Source organism: Pinus tabuliformis, chromosome 9 (genome assembly GCF_031772625.1).
Source record: "Pinus tabuliformis cultivar Carrire ecotype Pingquan chromosome 9, CPIR1, whole genome shotgun sequence".
In the NCBI taxonomy this organism is placed as follows: Eukaryota; Viridiplantae; Streptophyta; class Pinopsida; order Pinales; family Pinaceae; genus Pinus; species Pinus tabuliformis.
Genome location: NC_142307.1, coordinates 1,351,136,929 through 1,351,161,412, shown reverse-complemented (window position 1 = coordinate 1,351,161,412; position 24,484 = coordinate 1,351,136,929).

The following is a 24,484-nucleotide window of genomic DNA, read 5'->3' as shown; positions in this document are numbered from 1 at the left end:
GGAGAAGACTGACCACACCAGCAGATGCACAGGACCTTGTGATGGCCAGCTGCAACTAGTTAAAAGGTCTGTAAATCTATTCTCTAATGCACAGACAGGATGACAGCTCTTTGGAATTACAAGAATAGAAACCTGCAAACAAATTCAATGATACATGCTAAACCCTAACACAGAGGTGGGATGATAGCCCCTCTAATGCTAAACATTAACAGCACATGAATAACTGCAAACAGGCACAGCATGGAACAAGAAGAAGAAGTGGAAAGTGAGCAATCAACAACAAAAGAAGCTTGTATTAGCTGGAAATGCAGACCAGAAGCTGCAGGTTACACAGTAGTTACAGTCTCTATAAGTTGAAGCTTACAACAATATAACACTCATCAACCTCATTCCATCGTTTTTCTGGGTATATATACAATTTGTTTACAAAATTACTCTGCTAGGCTATGCGTGGAGGTGTCTTAATTGACCACCAATCACATTTACAGTTAGATTTTGGTTTCTGATATAATCTGAATGTTTTAATGAATAGAATGGCTCTTTCTATACTTTGGTGTACTCCTTAAACAGGTGAAGTATTATCTGCATGACTTTCAATAACTGCTGCAGTCATTTATCTGCTCAAGGATCATTCTTCTCGTCCTTGGCCGTCCTGTCTCTTTAACTGTGGTTGCTGAGAATTCAATGCACAGTGTACCAGATCATGGCTTTATTTCTCCTTCGGGTGCACTGAACATGCTATGGGTGCAGACAATATGGAGGAGGATCCACCGTTGGATGGCGTGAATCCACGGCGGGAAGCGCTTCACAATGACTATCGGGAGGAAGCAGGAACAGTAAATATGAGCTGTTGGATGAAACGATTGGACGGCGGCTGAGATTTTTTGATAGGGGAGATCGGGCAATAGGCGGATGGAGAAATGAGGGCCATCGGATCGCGAGTGGATAGATCCGACGGCGATCGGGCGTGAAAAACACACAGACGATAACAGGGGAATGTGGGCCATCGGATCGCGGTCGGGTAGATCTGACGGCGATCGGGCGACAGAAGAAAACGATGGTTAACGGGTGGGGGAAACGGTACGATGGCAGAAAGTGGTTTCCCGCACCACTTTTGTGCTGTGGCGATTTATGTACAGGGGAAGCGCGATGCAATGAAAATGTGCCGCGTGTCTGATGTGATGTGTGGGAAACCACTTTCCCTGGGAGCTAACAGGCGCGCAGGTAATGGGAGAGGGACGAGCGACTGCCGTCTGATCATGAGGGAGGAAGATCGGACGGCTGGGAAGAAAAGCACATGTTTTTGTGGTTGATGTGACAGAGAGAGCCGCAGGACAGGGATTTTGTTGAAGAGTATGGTTATATGGGTAAAGACTTAGTGTCGAGGGGCTAGATGGAAGAGGGTTTACAGGTTTTAGGGAGGAACAAAAAGAGGTAATGGGAGTTAAACAAAATAGGTTTATGCCAAATTTTGGAGCAAACAGGGATGATAGGGGTTACGGAGGATAAATGAATATGAAGGGAATTGAGGAATCGGACTGATACATGTCTCCTTTTAGCACAAAATACACTGTCCAGTTGCCCTGTGAACCTCAACAGTTGAAAAATATAGCAGAGCTAACACTGGCTCCTTCTGGGGATGAGATCCACCCTGCAAGGTTTCAAGAACCTGCAAACCAATGCCTCCTGATAAAAAAAAAATTAACAAGCTTCATAGCATTCCATTGGGCATGGAGTCTACTGCACCTATACTAAAAAACACAATATTTACAACCCTTAAGGCCAAAGACCTCAAACAACATAAACTTTCAAAAACCGCCCATTAATTGGGCCATAAAAAAATGCTTCTTCCCCTATACTTTTCAGTATGAAGGTGTTGTTCCCTTGAACCTGTGAAATGATGAAAGGCCCTATCCAGGAAGCATCAAATTTCCCATGATTGCCTTTCTTTTCCTTTAGTGCATCCCATTTCAAAACCAAGTCACCAATCTGGAAATTATTTGTTTTTGCCTTTTTGTCAAAGGCTTCCTTGATCTTTTTCTGATGTGCTGTAGCTTTTTCAACCAACTGTTCTCTAATCTGATGTATTTCTACTAGATCAGTGATTCTCTTTGCCATGTTTTCTTCCTCGTTCTGCTCTTCTTGAAGGAACTTTGCCATAGGGAGAGTTAGCCGAATTGGAAATATAGCCTCAGTGCCATATACCAACTTGTTGAGCTAATTTATGTTCCTAAACTAACACAATTATTTATTATCAATCCGGGTTGTTTATTCTTTGAGGCAAATTCACTATTTGTGAAGATCTAATATAACCAAACCTTGAAAGATAAATGATTAAAAGCTAAAGAGAATATATCTTATAACTCTAATTCAATCAGCTCAAAAGAGAAAACATTGAAAGGGTTCTTGAACTCAAGAAGTCCACTTCCACCTCAGTTATTACTTAATGAATTAGAGATTGCAATCCAAAAACTCAAGATGCATAAATTATACATGAAAGAAGCTCTTAACTTAAGAGACACTTAAAGTTTTCCATCATAACTCATTCATCTCAAGATATAAATCTAAATGGAAACAAACTATTTGCATGTAAACAAAAGAGACTAGTTCTGATTCACCATTTCATAGAGGGAATGCCCAACTTGAACACTTGTTTTCCAACTCAATTAGATGATGAATAAACCATTAACAAATGAAATCAATCACTATGCATAACCATAAGGCAATCTGAAATAAGACTTTGAAAAACTAAAGCTACAACCAACCAAATTGCAAGGAAATAAAACTAGTTTAACTTGGAAGTGTACTTAGCTTGGAGTGGGGGCCCTCCACCCTTGCCTTGCACACTTTTGAAGATGATATCAGAAGATTTATATCAGTCATACATCCATGTATTGAGCAGCAAAAATGAGAGTAGCACAAGTCTTCAAATTAAGTCTTCAACCAAAAATATTACAGCATAAAAGTATCATAAGTCAATGTGTTGAGCCATCAAAGTTGTGGCTCTTAAATAAGGAGTTTCATGAACAAACTGATCTAGATTCACTCTAACAAACCTAGCTACTCTAATCCATCTATCCAAGTCGAATCCACTCCCCTCATCCCAAGAAATATGACTAATATCATGGAATCTCAAAACTGCCCTATTTAGATGGGATTTCTGGATGACTAGTCATGATTGACTAGCTCCAAATAGGCATAATAAAGCTCGTTCTGTTGGAACCAAGCATAGGTGGCTTGGTCCTAGTTCCCAAGCTTTCCATTCATGTATCCCATTCGTGCTGAAGTGGCCTGCATCCATATCAACCATGAAGTGATTACGGGAATTTCTGAAATTGCCAAAATTGCACTTAAAATCAAACTTTTATAAAAACTTTAGAAATTGATAAATTAAAGCTAAATACCTGATTAGACATCAAATATTCATTAAAATGGAATGGATGGAGTGAAAATGAAGGATAAATAGATGGTTAGGTAAGTTTCTCAAAGCAAAATAAGATCAAAACTGAGGCCCAACATCTCTCCCATGCTTATGATCAAGCATGTCCCCATGCTTGCTTGCTCCTCTTGGACCTTCTGCCCTCTGAAGTGGATGCTGTACCTGTAGCTGTTTCCCTGTTCAAACAATCAAATTCTGATTCCTGCTTTACCTTCAACATTGCTGCTTTAACCTTTTGTTTCTCATATTTGGCTTGCCACATATTTTTGTCCTTTAACCATTTGAATGCTTGCTTGGAAAGTAATTCATTTCTCCTTTTCAACCTGCTTATTTCTTCTTGTAACTTTTCATTTGTTTTGATCAGCTTTGCATTGTCCTTTTTATGTGTCTTATTCTCTGTTTTTAATTGCTTTTCCACAATTTTGCTTATTTCTATCTGATCAGTTAAGTCTTGGATTTTGGCCAAATTAATTTCCTTTTCAAAGTCTTGTGTTGTTTTTATTGCATCATCATCATATGTGGAATCCCTGTCAAGAATTTCTTGTGCAATATCATGTTCTTCTGGTTTTCTGGGAGAATATTCCTCTACTTCTTTTTCTAAGTCAACAGAATTCTTATTCTTAGGAACAGACATGACAGATGTTTCAGTCTCATGCATGGCCATATTTCTAGCTCTTGTTCTTGGATATAAGGGAGAATTCATCAAGCTCCTATTTTCCTGTTCTACTTTGTCCTGTACCCCAATAATCTGTTCAGTAAAATGATTTTTATTCATGAATTCTTTCCACTCTAGGCCCTTTGATCTCACCTGGTGTTCCACTAAGATTTTGATTAACCCCTGATGATATATCTGTGTTGCCTTTGGCCTATGCTCCTGTTTCACTGTTTCAATCATTTTCACAAGACTTTTGTATAGGAAATATGGTAGATTAATCCTATCATCCCCTTTGATATGCTGTAGTAATCTAACATGATATAAGTGAGCAATGCTGTATCCCCGATCACAAGTCAAGAACTTTTGAATGACCAAGACCAGTTCCCCCCATGGTTCATTAAACCACTCCCTGGGTATCCCTTTCGTCCTATCAAATGTCCCCTTCCGGTTTTTCTCAAGGAAGAAAGTCCACGCTTTCTCCTTGAAGTGTAAACCTTTATGATACTTCTCCCCTATCATTGGCAAATCTAAGGCTTTGGACAAGTACTCTTGAGTTACTGGGACAATGATTTCTCCTACTTGAGTTTGGTCTTGGCTGAAATTATTGATGAAATCTTTAGTTATCTGCTCAGAATGGCCATTAAACTTCTGTAGAAATCCTATCATCCCTGACTGATATAGTTTTTCTACAGTTTCTTTTCCCCAGCTTTCTATTTGAAATCTTGGTTCTACCCGGTTTGTCATGATTTCTGTGAACCAATCAATATAATCCTCTGCTGTTACTAACTTCATTTTAACAAAAATTATGACTATTGTTTTTAAATGAAATTATGGAAGCAACGAGGCTTACCTTCCCCCTCTGACTCAACTTTAATCTGTTTGACTCTGCCTTCTTTAACCTTTGCTGTCTTTCCTCTGCACAAGCACTGTTTCACTTCCCTGTTTAAGGCAAACAACACCTGAATATCTTCTATCAATACACTGCTCTCTGTTTGTTTTTGAAAATTAAATACACATGCAGCAATAACCATGTTTACTCAGCTCAAAATAACATGAGTTACTGTGTATTTAAACAAAAACTTTTAAAAAAATTGGCTCTCGGCCTCACAACAGATCCTCAAAAACACTCTCGGCCTAATCCCATTTTATCATTTTTCAAAAAAATGACTGTGTAATGCAGCAAATTGCTCTCGGCCTCTCAACAAATACTCAAGAAAATTGACTGTGTAATGTAGCAAATACTGCACATGGATTTAATTGACAGAGTTATAAGCTTAGAGGACTATTCACATGCGCTCAGCCTCATTATGCTTACTGCTTATAAACAAATGTCAATTTTTTTTTTGAAAAAAAACGCAGAATGCATTTCTCAATCCTTGGCTTCAAAATTTTGAAAAAGGCTCTCGGCCTCAAGACACAGAACAATGCAAATTTTTGGCATTCAACTAAATCTTGCAGTCAACACAGCATGTATGCAACCAATCCCTACGCATTTCAATCCTCTGTTTTAATGTAAATGGCATAAATACATTAAAATCTCAATACACAGGCGCGCATTAAGGCATGAATGCATTTCATTAGTTTGAAATCTGCGCAATCTACAACATTCCTCTGTTTGGCAGCCCATAACACATACAACAATGCAATCAAAACTAACAATGCGTCCCTCTGTTGGCAGCATTACATATTCATCATTACTCAACAATCTGATTTCGTTTGGCAGTCAACAACACATATGACAAACGTTCCTCTGATTTTATGCGTTCCTCTGTTCTGGTCACACCACATATTAACATGCATAAAACACATAACAGAGACCAGCGCGCAACAAAAAGGAAGGTTAAATGCAACAATGGTTTAAACAATCAGCGCTCATATATAAACAACCTTCGGCACTTCGGCATTCAAACTAACTCTCCGCGTTTGATGCATTATATTCCATATTCAATTCGAATTCTTATAACGTGTTATGCATGCAGTATTTAAACTTTAAATGCTGGACGGTTGACCATTATTTCCACACCATGATTGACGCATAAAAATCTGTTTAATCTATCCATAAGCACTGTCATCTTGGAGTTATCACGGTTTTAGTGTTACCTGACTGTCACTGGGCGCGTGGAATGCAAACAAGCACTTCAAATCCCTTTTTCTTCGGTCAGTCAAACTGGTGGCAAAGCAACAAAATCTATCAGTTTAATGGCGAGGACTCATACATATCCACAGTCGCCGAGCGAAATAAACTCCAGTCTTACCTTGCTTGATTCCAAAACTCGGCTTCCTCTGCTCATTTGACTCGGATTTCTTCTTTAAAATCGCCTCAATACACTCCTTTTTCCTTTTACTATGCTGCGGCTTCAAACACGATTTTCTGAGCTATGGCAATGAGGATTTGTGATTTGAACAGCGCAGGGGAGGTTGGTTTATGACCGTTTCACTACTGTACCCTGCGTTTCATTCATTGGTGTTGTTATGCGTGGTTACATGGCCGTCCTCATTGACTCAGTCGCCCGACTGAGTCATGAGGATGGCCGTATTATTGTTTCATACGCATATCTCTTCCGCCGCTACACCGTCCAATAACCATAAACTGCCATGACACCGTGTCAAACCGTACCTGCGTGTTGGCCTGCGTGGTGTTTATGGGTTATCGTTTTGTTTATTGCTGCGACCCTCGTTGATTATGGCCACCATCGTGCGCCTTCATTGCAATGACATTTGCATATAATCTCATTACCCGGCCGCCGCAACGCTATTTGATTATTATCATATGGCTGGTTGCATAAATGTGCCAAATACATCCCTTATATTCCATATGATATGCGCCCAAATTTGCACTTTGAATGTTTTACCATAGGTTTGCGCGTTGGAAATTTATATGCCATAATGTTTGTTTGAATACCATGTTTCTCCCGCTATCATTCTCTAATGCTTACGGCCTCCACCTTATATCATTCCTTTGCAACCCATGAACTTTGCTATCATAACCCGCGGCCCTTCATAACTATGCTATATTCTTTTGGATATGCGCATTTGATTTGTGTATATTCCTTATACCTCCATATTATATGCGCATTACCTTATACCTCAATGTTTTTGATATATGCGTAACATATATACCTTATACCATTAGCTTATGCGCATGACTTTAGCGCATATATAAACTTATGATATATATGTTTTAATGCCTTTGACTTATATAGCGCATAATCTTTATAACATAGTTTTATAATTTTAAAATGACCATTGGGGTCATGTTTAAAATTATAATTATTCTAATGCTCTGAGTTTATGTGCAGGTGAAAAGAGTTGTCCTAGCTTGATCTTTTTGCGTTCAAGGAAAATACCTAGGGTTATAAGAAGATGTATAGGAAATGTATGTGAATGAAAATGGAATATGAATAGGGAAGTTGGGATATATATTGGGAATGAATATTAATGAATATTCGCAGATACTAACTTCAATTAGATCAAAACTAAAAGTTTCTAAAAAAAATTTGAATTTCAAGCACAAAATGGCTATGAATATACTCCCTTGAATGCTGTTTGTACAGGTGGAATGTTGAATGCTGTTTGTACAGGTGGAATGGAATCCAAAATGTTGTAGATAGATGAAAAGTAGACTTTTATTACTACTCCTTGTTCACTATGCTCCATTTCTTGAATTGTTCAGGTCCCTTTGTAACAATGTTTTCGTCTCAGGTCCCTCTGCAATGCTTCTGGTATGTTGTGTCGGCTTTGATCTGGTTCTGCTGCAACAAGTTTGCTTCAGGTCCCTCTGTAATAATATTTCATCTCAGGTCCCTCTGCAGTGCTTCTGGAATGATTTGTTTGCTTCGATCTGCTGCAACTAAGTTTGCTTCAGGTCCCTTCTGTAATAATGTTTCAGCTCAGGTCCCTTCAGGTTCTGCTGCAACAAATTTGCTTCAGGTCCAAAGTGGACAACACAATCCCTTAGCTGTGGCAGCTAAAAGCTTGCTACAAGACTCTCCCTTGCTGAAAGTTTGACTTGTCCTCAAGTCAATTGTGGAAAGGTCCTGCATTGAAATTGTGTGAGAATAGTAAAACAAGAATATAGAATTCATAGAGTCCAGGTTTCCCTGGTTTTCCCCTATGAATTCATGTTTGCTTGGTGCCAGTTGCCTGGTTTTCACCAGCAAACAATTTTTTTTTTTTTTTTTTTTTTTTATGTTTTGTTTTTTTTTTTCTTTATACATTTTTTTTTTTTTTTTTTTTTTTCTATTTTTTTTATTCTTTTTCAAAACTGGAAGATGGCGGAGCCATGATTTCCAGTCCTGTTTCTTCTACCAGTTGTTTCATGAATGTCTCTTTGCTGATAGGCTGATGATAAAATTTCAGCCTATGTCCGTTTACAACAAATGAGGTGGGGTCCTGGTCAATCATCTTGATCTTTACTGCTCCGTTATCAAATATTTCTTCAATTTCATATGGCCCTAGCCAATGTGTTGTAAACTTTGCTTTGAAATCCTTGAATTTGGAGTCAAATAATAAGGCCCAGTCTCCCTTATGAAATGTCTTTGTTTTAATGTATCTATCATGCCATTTCATTCTCTGTTGTTGTACTAATGCTGTCTGTTCAATTGCTTGTTGACGATGTTCATCCAATTGGTTAAGTTCCATGATCCTCTATTGTTGTGCTTCAGTCAGGTCCATGCCCAATTCTGCTGCTAGTCTATAGGTTTGTATCTGAAATTCAATAGGCAATAAGGCTTCTTTCCCATAGACCAACTGGTATGGACTAAAACCAGTTGTATTTTTCCATGTGATTCTGTAGGCCCATAATGCATCCTTTAACTTTTCAGACCAATCTTTTCTATTCAGCTGCACTGTCTTAGTCATGATATTTTCTAAGACCTTGTTTGTGGATTCTACCTGACCATTTTCTTGAGGGTGATATGGAGTAGACTTCCTATGTTTTATCTTATATTTATCTGTCAGATCCCGCACTAACTTTGATGTAAACTGCGTTCCTTGATCTGTCACTATTTGTCTTGGTACTCCATATATTACAAAAATTTCTTCAAAGAGGAAGGTAACCACTGTGTCCTCTGTCGCTCTGCTCACTGCTTTGGCTTCCACCCATTTGGTTACATAGTCCGTGCACACTAGGATGTACCTTTTTCCATTTGATGGTGGATTAATGGGTCCAACAAAATCAAGTGCCCACTGCTCAAATGGCTCAATGAGGACCTGCGGTTTGAGCGGCATTTCATCTGACATGATGGGTCTCCCTATTCTTTGGCAACTGTCACATTGCTTGACATATGCCTTAGAATCCTTGAAGACAGATGGCCAGTAATAGCCCAGTTGCAGCACTTTATATGCTGTTCGTTTGTCTGCAAAATGACCACCACATGACCACCACATGGTTCGTCATGACATCCCCTGAGAATATCTAGTATTTCATCTTCACGCACACACTTTCTAATCATTAGATCTGAACTAGTATAAAACAAATCACCATTCACCCAGCTATACCTAGAACTTTCTCTAACAATTTTCTTTCTTTGCTTGCTAGTGAATTGAGTTGGAAATTTTCCAGATGACAAATAATTGGCAATATCTGCAAACCAAGGTGTTTTAACTGTTATGGCAAACAGATGTTCATCAGGGAAGTTGTCTATAACTGGATTTGGGTCTTCAGGTGATTGGATGCGGGACAGAAAGTCAGCCACCTGGTTTTCTTTACCTGGCCGGTCTTGGATTGTAATGTTAAATTCTTGCAATAACAGGAGCCATCTTGTAATTCGTCCATTAGTGATGGGTTTGTTCATCAAGTATTTTATTGCTGAATGATCTGTGTGAATAAAAACTTGATATCCTGTTATGTAGTGCCTGAATTTGTTTACTGCATGTATGACGGCTAACATTTCCTTTTCGGTGACTGTATAGTTTGTTTCTGCAAGTGTCAAATTCTTACTGATAAAGTATATTGCATAGTTGAACAAATTTTCTTTCTGTCCCAAAGAGGCACCTATTGCAGTATTTGATGCGTCAGTGGAAATATGAAATGGCAAAGACCAATTTGGCCCTCGAAGTATGGGTGCCACTGACAGCTTATCTTTTAAAATTTGAAAAGCATCCTGACAGCTATTCGTCCATTGAAATTCAACATCTCGTGCTAATAGTTTAAACAGGGGTTGAGCTATTTTGCTAAAGTTTTCAATGAATCGTCTGTAATAGCCCGCATAGCCCAAGAAACTTCTGACCTCCTTTTGTGTTGTAGGTGGCATCAGGTTAACTAGGACTTGAATTTTGGCTGGATCCACCTTAATTCCTGAACCGGAAATATGGTGTCCCAGAACTATACCCTCTGTCAACATCATATAGCATTTTTCGTTACTTAATGACAGATTTGTTTCGATACATCTCTTCAAGACTTTCTCAAGATTGTTAAGACAATCATCGTATGTATTTCCATACACTGTGAAGTCATCCATATAAACTTCGACACATTCATGGACTAGATCAGCAAATATCGCAAGCACTGCTCTTTGAAAAGTTGCAGGTGCATTGCATAAACCAAATGGCAAAACATTATATGCATAGGTTCCCCATGGGCAAGTAAATGTAGTTTTGTCTTGGTCTTCTGTTGCTATTCTAATCTGGTTGTACCCACTAAACCCATCCAAGAAAGAGAAGTATTTCTTTCCAGCCAAAGAATCTAGCACCTGGTCAATGAATGGTAGAGGAAAACGATCTTTCAATGTAGCCTTGTTTAATTCTCGATAATCTATACATACCCTCCATTTTCCATTTTTCTTTGGTACAACAACCAGTGGTGAAACCCATTGACTATCTGAAATAGGATAGATGAATCCAACATTTAACAGTTTTTGCAGTTCTTCTTTCACTATTTCTTTCATCATTGGATTCATTCGTCTTTGAGGTTGTCTAACAGGTTTAAGTTTATCATCTGTATAGATGTGGTGGATACATGTGCTAGGATGGATTCCTTGCATATCAGTGTAATCCCAGGCAAATGCTTTTGAGTACTTTTGTAGTAATGCAATTACCTGTTGTTCTTGCTTTGTTTGTAGCTGGTTTCCAATATTTAAATGTTTCCCAGGATGTACCTCAATTGTTTTGATTGTTGGGTTGCTAATTGTGTTTACAGGAAATATGTCTCCCAAAGAATTCTGCAAAGTTTGAATAGTACATGTTTCCTGAAAACATTGATTCAAAAATTCATTTGCAGCTTCATATTGAACTTTCCTAAGCTGCTCTGAAATACTTGGTTCTGAGATAAAAAGGTCCATCAAATCTTCATTCTCCTCCTCTTCTCTAAAATCAAAGAATTGATTGATACTTAAAACTGCTTTTGTCTGTTGCTTTTCCTGGGTTTCAAGTATTGATTCTAAAGAAGTGGTTTGTGCAGGTGAATAGAGAGTGATATGTTTCCTTTCATCTCCATGTGAGATTATCATACTTCCAGATCTGCATCCTATGAAGGCATCAGCAGTGGCTAACCATGGTCTGCCTAATATCAGAGGATGTCCTCCCAAGTTTGTCTTTGGTTGCAAGATCAAGAAGTCAACAGGATATTCCCATGAATCCAAGGAGACTATGATATCTTCTAACATTCCTTCAGGAACAACTTTAGATCTATCTGCTAATTCCAAGACTGTTGAGGTTGATCTAATGTTGTTTAATTGCAAAGTTTTCATTGTCTCCATTGTCATTACGTTTATAGCTGCTCCCAAGTCTATTAATGTGTTTGGTACAGAGAAATTATTTATTGATATGGTAACCATTGGGATACCAGGATCAATATATTTTTCTATTATAGTTTGAGTAGACATGAGACTTGCTAATTTACCAATGACTTGGATTGTTGCAGGATCCTTTTTCTTTCTTTCTTTCCGAATGCATAATTCCTTTATTGTTTTTGCATATATCGGTATTTCTTTAATGGCTTTTAATAAAGGAATCTTAACATATGCATTTTTTAACTCATCTAAGATATCAAATTCAGGAAGGGTTATTTGATTTTGAGTTTGTTGTTCTACCAACCTTTCAGGATAAGGTGGTGTTTGTGTTGTAATATTTGTTCCTTTCTGATTTTGTACCTTAGTTTGTGCTGTTTCAGATGATTCTCCTTGTTCAGTTGGTTCTTCTATAATTGGAGGAGAATCCTTCTTAAGTACTTTTCCAGACCTTAAATGGACATCATCAAGAGGAAGAATTGAATATGCAGGATAATATGCTGCTTCCTCTACAGTATATGCAGATTTGTCCACTTTGTTATTCGGATTGGCCACCGGTTGGGATGGTAATTGTGTTGGTCTGGGTTGATTTGAAGGTAACTATAACTGTTGTGGTTGTGTTAACAATGGTGGTGGATTCTGCTGTTGGAATGGATATGCAGAATTTTGTTGCGGAAATGGCATGGATGGAGGATATGGTGGGTATGAAAATGGCTGTTGGTACTGTTGCTAGTAATGTTGTTGATACTGTTGAGACTGTTGAGGTTGTTGGTTTCCATAACCATATCCCCTCCAACCTTGTGCAGGTTGTTGTGGATATTATTGTGGAGGCCAAGCTTGCCATGGCATTGGAGGGGTCCAAGGATTATAAGATGGATAAGCATAATTTTGCTGAGGGATTTGTGGCTGATTTGGTTGAGGCATTCTAGGTGTCCATGGCCTTCTTGGTGCAACATAATAGAAACCTTCTGCTCCTGGCATTTCTTCCATTGAATTAGTTTGTAAGTCTTTCAATGTTACACAATTTTCGGTGGAATGATTGCCTGTACAAGGACCACACACTTGAATGCTATCTAAAGGACAGTCTCTCAAAGGATGTTTCTTTTTACATTTTGAACAAAATATTGCTAAGGCTTGTTCTTGTTCTTCTTTCTTCTTGTTTGCCTTTAGCACATCTACTTGTGTCCCTAATGTACTCAAAAGATCTGTTTTGAAATTTTCCAATAGAATTCCTATTTCAGCTCTTGTTATCCCTCCTGCAGCTGACTTTGCCGCTTTAGAACTTACTTCCCTTCTTCCGGTTTTTGATCTTCCTCTAGAATATTTCTGACATAACTCGACAATTTCATCGAATGGAAGATTTGAAATATCTCCTTTACCCATTACATTTAAAATGTCAAGGTATTCATCTCTTATGCCTTTGAGGAAGATTGTGCGAACAGTTTCTTGATTTAGGGAATGTTGTTTAGACTTCTGAAGATTATATGCAAATCGTTCTACATATTCTTCTAGATTTTCATCTTCTTGCTGTGTCATTCTAAACACATCTTCCTTTGAATCTCTAGATCTACAATAAGGCTGATATTTCTTAAGGAAGACTGTTCGCATATCATCCCAGGAGGCTATTGTTTGTTCTCCTAAACCCATAAACCATTTTAAAGCTGCTGCCTTTAATGTTGCAGGAAAAAGACGGAGCTTATGAACATCATCAGTATAACCATATGTTCTACATAAGATATCGAATTCAAACATGAATGAATCAGGATCTTCTGTAGACATTCCATAGAAGTTTGGCAACACAGAAGGTGGAATGTTTTTCATTTTTACTTCTTCTCCTAGTATTGCACTTGTATCTATTATTGGGAAACCAAAAGTAGATTCTTGATCAAGTCCATCTTCTTGTCTTTTCCTGTCATTTTCTAACTTCCTATCATTTTCGTGTTTCCTTTCTTCCTCTCTCTTCCTTCTCCATTCTCTTTCTTGTATTTCATTTTCAGCTCTTTGTTCTTCAGGACTAAGATGAATGGATCCATGTCCCTCTTCCTCTGCCATTGGTTGAGTTGTTTCAATTTCAGGTGGAGGTTCAAGTTGTGGGAAGATAGGAGGATCGATGGATGGAAAAACAATTTGTTTTCCTTTCTCTTTTGGTTTTCCGGAAGTGGAGAATTTTTGCTTTGCTTCCCAAGCTGACAAAGTTTGCCTTTCAATCAAGGTTAATCTTTGGCCACTTCTTTGTTTTTCTATCAGCTCTTCAATGATTGGATTACCAGTAACAGGTGTATGTGATGATCCTATCTCTACTTGTGGGGGGTTTTTGATAAATCTACCTTGAGGATCTCTAACTCTAGGCATAAAGAAACATAATTAAAGAAATGAAATGTAACTAATGTTTTTGTGTATTTTGGATTTTATCTCTCTATTGACTATGCCGATATTTGCCTCCCCGGCAACGACGCCAAAATGTTGAGCTAATTTATGTTCCTAAACTAACACAATTATTTATTATCAATCCGGGTTGTTTATTCTTTGAGGCAAATTCACTATTTGTGAAGATCTAATATAACCAAACCTTGAAAGATAAATGATTAAAAGCTAAAGAGAATATATCTTATAACTCTAATTCAATCAGCTCAAAAGAGAAAACATTGAAAGGGTTATTGAACTCAAGAAGTCCACTTCCACCTCAGTTATTACTTAATGAATTAGAGATTGCAATCCAAAAACTCAAGATGCATAAATTATACATGAAAGAAGCTCTTAACTTAAGAGACACTTAAAGTTTTCCATCATAACTCATTCATCTCAAGATATAAATCTAAATGGAAACAAACTATTTGCATGTAAACAAAAGAGACTAGTTCTGATTCACCATTTCATAGAGGGAATGCCCAACTTGAACACTTGTTTTCCAACTCAATTAGATGATGAATAAACCACTAACAAATGAAATCAATCACTATGCATAACCATAAGGCAATCTGAAATAAGACTTTGAAAAACTAAAGCTACAACCAACCAAATTGCAATGAAATAAAACTAGTTTAACTTGGAAGTGTACTTAGCTTGGAGTGGGGGCCCTCCACCCTTGCCTTGCACACTTTTGAAGATGATATCAGAAGCTTTATATCAGTCACACATCCATGTATTGAGCAGCAAAAATGAGAGTAGCACAAGTCTTCAAATTAAGTCTTCAACCAAAAATATTACAGCATAAAAGTATCATAAGTCAATGTGTTGAGCCATCAAAGTTGTGGCTCTTAAATAAGGAGTTTCATGAACAAACTGATCTACATTCACTCTAACAAACCTAGATACTCTAATCCATCTATCCAAGTCGAATCCACTCCCCTCATCCCAAGAAATATGACTAATATCATGGAATCTCAAAACTGCCCTATTTAGATGGGATTTCTGGATGACTAGTCATGATTGACTAGCTCCAAATAGGCATAATAAAGCTCGTTCTGTTGGAACCAAGCATAGGTGGCTTGGTCCTAGTTCCCAAGCTTTCCGTTCATGTATCCCATTCGTGTTGAAGTGGCCTGCATCCATATCAACCATGAAGTGATTACGAGAATTTCTGAAATTGCCAAAATTGCACTTAAAATCAAACTTTTATAAAAACTTTAGAAATTGATAAATTAAAGCTAAATACCTGATTAGACATCAAATATTCATTAAAATGGAATGGATGGAGTGAAAATGAAGGATAAATAGATGGTTAGGTAAGTTTCTCAAAGCAAAATAAGATCAAAACTGAGGCCCAACACAACTTGAAAGGAGAATTGCCTGTGGATTTCTTAATGGTCACTCTGTTAGCCCACAGTGCATATTTGAGCTTTGAATCCCAATTCTTTTTATTGTCCTCTAATAGCTTTTTTATTATCCTGATCAGGTTTTTATTAGAAGATTCTGCTAGAGCATTTCCCTGTGGATAGTATGAGGTGGAATGAACAAGTTTAATACTCATTGAAGCACACATTTCCACCAACTCTTTTGCCCTAAAGGCTGCTGCATTATCTATGATTAGTTTATGTGGACAACCAAATCTGCTGAAGATATTTTATGTCAAAAACTTCATGACCACATTATGATCAGCCTTCCTTGTAGGGACCGATTCAATCCACTTTGTGAAATAATCAGTGGCTACTAATATCCACCTGTGCTGTCCACTAGAATGTGGATTAATTTCCCCAATGAAATCCAAACCCCACTGCTGAAAAGGTCCTTTTACCTGAATTGGTTTTAGGGGCAGAGATTTCAGCTGTTGTTTTCCTTCAAATCTTTGGCATCTATCACAAGATTTAACAAAATAAAACACATCAGAAAATAAAATGGGCCAATAGTACCTAGCTCTGAGAATTTTATGGGCTGTAGTTTTCCAATAATGGTGCCCTCCACACATGCTGTTATGAAACTGCTGCATAACTTCTTTTGATTGTTCTTTGTCCAGACACCTTAAAAATATTCCAGATGGATCCCTCCAGTAGAGCAGATTCTCCATAATGCAATACTTTGCTGCTCTAAGTTTTAAAGTTCTAGCTTGACTTTGAGTAAATTCTGAAGGAATTTATAGCTTCAACAAGAAATTAATTATTGCAGCATACCAATTACACAAAGCTAGATTCTCGGCCACAGACTGTTTTTTCTCTGTTTCAACTATTTTTTCCTCTTCTTCCTGACCATCTTTTGCATTTGCATATAGAAAATCAATGTCCAAAGACCTGCAATTTTCTTCAGCCAATAACTTGGCAAGACCATGACCTCTGACCAGCTTGGTGGGCTTCAGCTCTATATTAAATTCTATCATTTTTGCAATCCATTTTGCCCTTCTTCCATCAGAATCAGGTTGTGTTAGGACATCTTTTATTGCAGCAGAAGGCACATATGCAATTATCTTTGAATGCAAGATATAAACTCTGAAAGCCTTTAAGGATTTAATAAGAGCATATGCCTATTTTTCTATAATATCATACCTTAGTTCAGCATCCCTCAAATTCTTGCTGAAAAATGCCACTGGATGTTCTGAACCATCTTCATCTTGCTGCAATAAAACTGTTGCAATAGTATCTTCAGAGGCAAATGAAAATATATGAAACTCCTTGCTGTAATCTGGACTAATCAAAGTAGGAGCCTCCATAATAGCCTTTTTAATAGACTGATTTTCTTGTTGCATCAATCCATCTTACCTCTGATCCTTTCTTCAACATGGAGGTCACATGCTTAACCAATTCTGCAAAATTTGGAATAAACCTCCTGACAAAGCTAATTTTACCCAGAAAGGACTGGATATCCTTCTTTGATCTAGGGACGGTCAAATACTGTATTGCTTTGACTCTTTCTGGGTCAATCTGAACACCTGTAGTAGACACAATATGTCCCAACAACTTGCCTTCATTTAAAGCAAATTGAGATTTTTTTGGATTGACTGATATTCCAAACCTCCTGCACTTCAGAAACACTTTTTTCAAATGCTGCAAATGATTTTGATGGCTGCTAGAGTTAACTGTTATATCATTAAGGTAGATGAGCATAAATTTATCCTTCTCTCCCACAAATGCTATATCCATATCTCTCTGAAAGGTGGCTCCAACATTCATCAATCCAAATGGTATTTTGGCATACATAAAAGTGCCCCAAGGAGTGGTAAATGCAGTATTTTCTTGATCATCTGGGTGCACAACAATCTGATTAAAGCCTGAAAATCCATCCAAAAATGACATCACTTTGGCACCTGAGACTTTCTGCAACAAATGCTCCATCTTTGGTAAGGGATAATTATCTTTCTTTGAGCATTTGTTTAGATTTTTGAAATCAACACACAGTCTGATTTCTCCACTCTTCTTCCTCACCACCACTAGGTTGGCCACCCATTTTGAATATCTAAGAGGGACAATGATCTTGGCAGCCAACAACTTTTTAATTTCTTTCTCAATCAATGGAAGAAGCATGGGATTTATTGGTCTCAGCTTCTATTTAAAAGGAATAGTGTCTTTTTCCAGAGGGATTTTGTGTTGAATTATGGTCTTATCATAAGTTTTTAGGTCATTGTATTCCCAGGCAAACACATCAGCAAATTGCCTCATTAAATTGCAGTATTCAGCACTTTGATCAGCAGACAAATGAGTGGACAAATTCACATACTTAGGCTGACATGGACTTCCTATATCATGCTTACACACTGCAGATTGGTCTTATTTTTGGGCAGCCTTGTAAGGCACATCATTCTGGTCAAACAGTGTTTCAAGAGGAATTAGACCCTTAGGAGTATGGTTACTAGGAAGCTGGACTATGTTGTCTTTACCAATTTTATTTCTAAGCTGGGATTGAGGATTTTCTAACAAGGCATCGTTCTCTTGGTCAATTTGGATCTCTAAAAATTCATCAATGACTTGAAGGAACCTATTTAACTCATCATCATCATTAAAAACTTTCCAATGCAGGACATTATTGGGTAAGGATGGTCTATACTTCATTTGAACTTCATACACTAGTCTGGAAGGCATGGGAGGTATGAATAGACTAGCAAAAACAGCAAGGGAATCAACAAGTTGGTTTTGGGCTCTAGGAATGTATGAAATACAGAAAAAATCAAAAGAATCTTTGACTCTCCATACCTCATCTCTGTATGCTTTCAGCCTTGGGTGCTTTGCTTGAAATGTTTTATTTACTTGCTGAATAATCAAATCAGCATCTCTAAACACCTTCAGATTCTTGATTCCTCTGTTCTTTGCTGCATTAAGGCCCAACAACAAAGCCTTATACTCTGCTATGTTGTTTCTGACTTGAAAAACTAGCTTAAAAGACAACTGAATGCTTTCTTTCTTTGGAGGTACTAGCACCACTCCTGCTCCTACAGTTTCCCTGGAACATGCCCCATCAAAGAACATTTCCCAAACCTGACCTCCTTTCTATTGCTCAGCCTGAACTGTTGGTTTCCTGAGTTGCATTTCAGCCTTCTGAGATTCTTCTATTTGGAGAATACATGCTCCAAAATCACTGTCCACTGCATATATAGGATGATTTGTAGGATTCTTCTCATCACTAATGATGTATGCCAACTGTGATTCTCTATATAACCTCCTGCTTTCTCCTCCAAACACTGGGACAGTGGCATAAGATAAATCATTCTGTAATGTCCCACCTAGTCTCTTAATCCAACCTCTGGACAACATCATGCCAAAATTAGGAGGGACATCTGCTACCACAATATCCATCATCATGCTCTTCATGGGAAGCTGAGTTAAGGTAATGGCCAGATCCTTAATCAATCCAAGACATTTCACCTTCCTTGAATCAAAAGAAAATGAATTATGATAGGGTCTAGTGATATCAAGCCCTAACTCTTCCATGACAACTTTAGGCATCAAATTATGTCTGGCACCTGTGTCTAGCAGGCAATTGTGGAGGATTTCATCATTAATGGTCAATGAGACATAAAAAGATGGAGAATTATTATTAGCAGGTTCAATCATAGGACTAAGCATAATGGCAGGTTTATCATCTTGCAAATTGACAGAGTCAGTAGAGGTTTGTTTGGTTTCTAGCTCAAGGGCTTCAAGAATAGGTTTCCTAAATACTTCACTCTTAACCAACTCAACCAGAGGCACAGATATTTTCAATTTCTGAACTTCTGACTCAAAGCTGAAAGAAGAGGATGACTTATCAGAACTTTTTACCTCTTGAACTAGAGCTTTAAGGATGACTGGATCAACTACTGGTCTTCTTTGTTTGACATTCTGTGATTTTGTTTGGACAACAGCTTTTTGTGCAGGATTTTCTTTGAAATTCTTTGCATTCGACCTCAGATTATATCTCTGCTGCTATTCACCAGATTGTAGAACAGCTCCTTTGTCCCACTCTTGACTGTTTTGTTCCTGTAGCAATGACTATTCATACTCAGCTAATGTAAAAAATGCAGTGCTGCCTTTATCTTCCATGCAGTGAATTTCATCCTCATCTTCTTCAAATTGTTCCTCCTCCATAACTACATTTTGGAAAGGAGCTTTGACTTTCTAATCTTCTTTTGAATCTTCACCCCTCTGCATTATTTGTAACTACTCAGTTGCTCTTCTGAATGGATTGGGGTTTCTTGGAGCAAATGTGTTATGCTGCCTTGTTTTCCCTGAATTCTGTTCAACCTTTAGCTTAGAAATTTCCACAGCCAATGACTCTATCATCTTGGTCATTTTATCTAATTTAGGCTCTGAAGATGATGCAGAAGAAGTAGAAGCCTGATTTCTCTGCCTCCTTCTGTCAGCTTGGCTTTTGAGCTTTTCTGCTACCATAATATTGGATTCTACTTCTAGGGCTGCATCCTGCATGTCTGCCAGTGTAGCACATCTCCTTTCTCTCAATAACAGGCAGAAATCAGAGTTAAAAGCATTGGCATAAGTGAGTTTGGCAGAAGTGGGGGTAGGTTTTACCTCAGCTGGTATCTTACTATACATTTGATTAAATCTTTTATTAAAATCAGGTATTGATTCACCATTTTCCCTCTTCAGATTACCAAACTCAGTGTGATAATATAGCAAGTCCTTTTTATCTCCCCATTGCTTCAAAAATGCATCATCTAATGCTTCAATATCAGTTATAGATCTCTGGGGCAATTCTCTAAACCACTTCCTATCCTCTCCATCAAGGCTCTGAACAAAAACTCTCATCCACACATCATTTTCACTTATATCTAAATTATCAGCATAACTGTAAAAAGCTTCAAGGTGTTCTTCTGCTGTTACTCCCTTTGTTCCACTGAATTTAGGCATATATTTTTGATATTCTCCCACAGGCATAGGATTTAAAGGCACAGGAAATACCAATGGTCCATATCTGGCAGCTACAATTCTTTCTATCCTCGTAGGTGCTTGTTGTCCTGCCATGATTGGAATATTTGGGAGAATACTAGCAGATTGAACGGTATGGAGAAATGTGATGGATGGCAGCAAAAAAGGGATGTTTTGGACTGAATGGGAAGCTTTCTTTGGACTGAGATTCAAAAGGGAACTAACTGCACAGGGGGCTGAACTAATCTCAGAAGATTTTTCTTTATTAACAATGTTGATTTCTAAATCTTGAATCTGTAAATTTTCAACAACAACTTTATCTTTCAGAGATGCACGAGACTTCATAGGCTTAATTGATCTTGATGCCCCTTTTTGTGATGATTTCTTTGATTTGATAGTCTTCTCAGGTTCAGGCACTGGTTTAGCTGGTAATTTATGAGGATTTCTTCGAGTGTTTCTCACAAACTGAGCCAGAACTTCAATGTGAAGTCGCCAAATGATGGTCTTCCTCCAATGGAGTCGCCAGACAGATGATTACAACCAGAAACTATGTTCAAACCTTGTCTGTCATCAAAGCTTGAAGCTGTGTCGTTCTCCCAGGGAAGCTGAGCTTCGATTCTCCTCTCCTCGGCAACGACGCCAATTAATGTTATCACCCCAAGAAACTCTCTTAGGTTGTATATCAGAGATGCTCGGGAACATTACAAACTCAATGAAAATGTTGGATAAATGGTGGATGAATGAAAGAAATGCTGCATATTCAAGCCAGATAACCACTTCTACTATGATTGGCCCTAGACATGGGTGAACACCCCTAGACTACAAGGATTTTAACCACCAATTACTCACAGTTTGAGGATAAGGTGATAATGGAGAAGACTGACCACACCAGCAGATGCACAGGACCCTGTGATGGCTGGCTACAACCAGTTAAAAGGTCTGTAAATCTATTCTCTAATGCACAGATAGGATGACAACTCTGGCATTACAAGAACAGAAACCTACAAACAAATTCAATGATACATGCTAAACCCTAACACAGAGGTGGGATGACAGCCCCTCTAATGCTAAACATTAACAGCACATGAACAACTGCAAACAGGCACAGCCTGGAACAAGAAGAAGAAGTGGAAAGTGAGCAATCAACATCAAAATAAGCTTGTATTAGCTAGAAATGTAGACCAGAAGCTGCAGGTTACACAGTAGTTACAATCTCCAGAAGTTGAAGCTTACAACAGTATAACACTCATCAATCTCATTCCATCATTTTTCTGGGTATATATAGAATTTGTTTACAAAATTACTCTGCTAGGCTATGCGTGGAGGTGTCTTAATTGACCACCAACTGCATTTAAAGTTAGATATGGGCTTCTGATATAATCTAAATGTTTTAATGAACAGAATGGCTCTTTCTGTACTTTGGTGTCCTCCTTAAACAGGTGAAGTATTATCTACATGACTTTGAATAACTGCTACAGTCATTTATCCGCTCAGGGATAATTCTTCTCGTCCTTGGCTGTGCTGTCTCTTTAACTGTGGTTGCTGAGAATTCAATGCACAGTGTACCAAATCATGGCTTTATTTCTCCTTCGGGTGCACTGAACATGCTATGGGCACAAACAATATGGAGGAGGATCCACCATTGGATGGCGTGAATCCACGGCGGGAAGCGCTTCACAATGACTATCGGGAGGAAGCAGGAACAATAAATATGAGCCATTGGATGAAACGATTGGATGGCTGAGATTTGTTGATAGGGGAGATCGGGCGATAGGCGGATGGAGAAATGAGGGCCGGCAGATCACGGGCAGACACATCCGACGGCGATTGGGCGTGAAAAACACACAGACGATAACAGGCGAATGCGGGCCGTTGGATTGCGGTCAGGCAGATTCGACAACGATCAAGCAGCAGAAGAAAATGATGCTTAATGGGCAGGGGAAACGGTACGATGGCGGGAAGTGGTTTCCCTGCACCGCTTTTGTGTTCCGGTGGTTTATGTACAGGGGAAGCATGATGCAATGAAAATGTGTTGCGTGTCTGATGTGATGGGTGGGAAACCCCTTTCCTCAGGAGCTAACAGGCGCGCAGGTAACAGGAGAGGGACGAGCGACTACCATCTAATCGTGAGGGAAGAAGATTGGATGACTGGGAAGAAAAGCACATGTTTTTGTGGTTGATGTGATAGAGAGAGCCGCGGGACAGGGATTTTGCTGAAGAGTATGGTTATATGGGTAAAGACTTAGTGCCGAGGGGCTAGATGGAAGAGGGTTTACAGGTTTTAGGGAGGAACAAACAGAGATAGAGGGAGTTAAAAAAAATAGGTTTATGCCAAATTTTGGAGCAGACAGGGATGATATGGGTTACAGAGGATAAATGAATATGAAGGGGAATTGAGGAATCAGACTAATACATGCCTCCTTTTAGCACAGAATACACTGTCGAGCTGCCCTTTGAACCTCAATAGCTGAAAAATATAGCAAAGCTAACAGGGCCCATAGTTTGGCGTTTCATCTTCTAGGGTTAGGTTTTTGGATGTTTAGGGTTTTCCATTATTTCGCAACAATAAATAGGCCTTTGAGCCTCATTGTAACATAGTTCAGAGGCATGTAGCTGCCACATCTCTTCTTAGAGATAAGCTACTATCGCCCTCGCTAGTTTATTTCCATTTCTATTTGTAAGCATATTTCAGTATTTTACAGTAAAGAAATGAAGTATTATTTATGATGCATCTCTATATGTATGGTTATATCTGTAATTTGTTGCGTTCCTGTTTAAATTCAGATCAGTGGTATCAGAGTGGTCTACCTTTTCTCTGTTTTTTCTTTGCATGTCCCCAACAAGGTCAGGATATAAGGAGTTAGGGTTGGAACTGGTCGAACATTTGCAAGACCAGCCTCGCAAATCCCAATTGCCTCCCATGGCGGATGAAAAGAAAGACGAGGGGGCAGGAGATCCTATCAAAATCTTGCTCGAAGAGGCCCTCGAGTGACAAAGGAACACGATGATGGACAACTTTTCCCAGATCCTTCAGCGGCTACCCAGGGGTGACACATCTACTTCCAACAACTACTCTAGAAGCACCACACCCTTTAAGGTACAAGTTAATTTTTACATTCCCATATTTGAGGGTCAGATAGATGCAGACACCATAGAATGTTCATGATTTTTCCGGCCGGGAAAAGATTACTTTCGCTCTTCTCAAAGCCACCCCCCACATCAAGGATTGGTGGGAAACCTATTGCACGCTGAAGGATGAAAGTACGACCTCACTGTTTTCAGCTGCACCCACTTGGAATTCATTCTGGACTGCCATCAAGGAGCAGTAATACCCTGTCAGAAGCTATGAGGATCAATACATAAAGTGGACCACGCTGTAGTAGGGAAGGGACCAAGACGTGCCGAAGTTTACCAATATTTTCCATACCCTTCGCACAAAGTTTGGTATCAAGGATTCAGAGTAGCATTTGGTACTCAAATACCGTAGCTGCCTGCATAAGTACATCCAGGAAGAAATAGAATTCCTGAACATCTCCTCACTCAACATGACATACCGATATGCTGTCAAGGTTGAGCAAAAGTTTAAACAGAAGAAGCGAGACTTTGGATCTGCAAATCTGAAGCAAGGGAAAGGTGCCCCCAAACTGTAGAACAAAGGATAAAGCCAAGGCGAGGTGGCCCAAGACAACCTACCAAAGCTGCAAGAAAAGAATAGTGTCGCGAAGCCGAAAAAGGACACGGGAAAGTGGTGTGAGTTCCATAAGAGCTCCACTCACAACACAAGTGAGTGTCGGGCCAAGCAGTCATTGGTGGCCGAGCTGAGGGTTTTAGAATTAGATGCATGTTCCGACTTTGAGTTAGAAGTCGACAAGGGGAATGA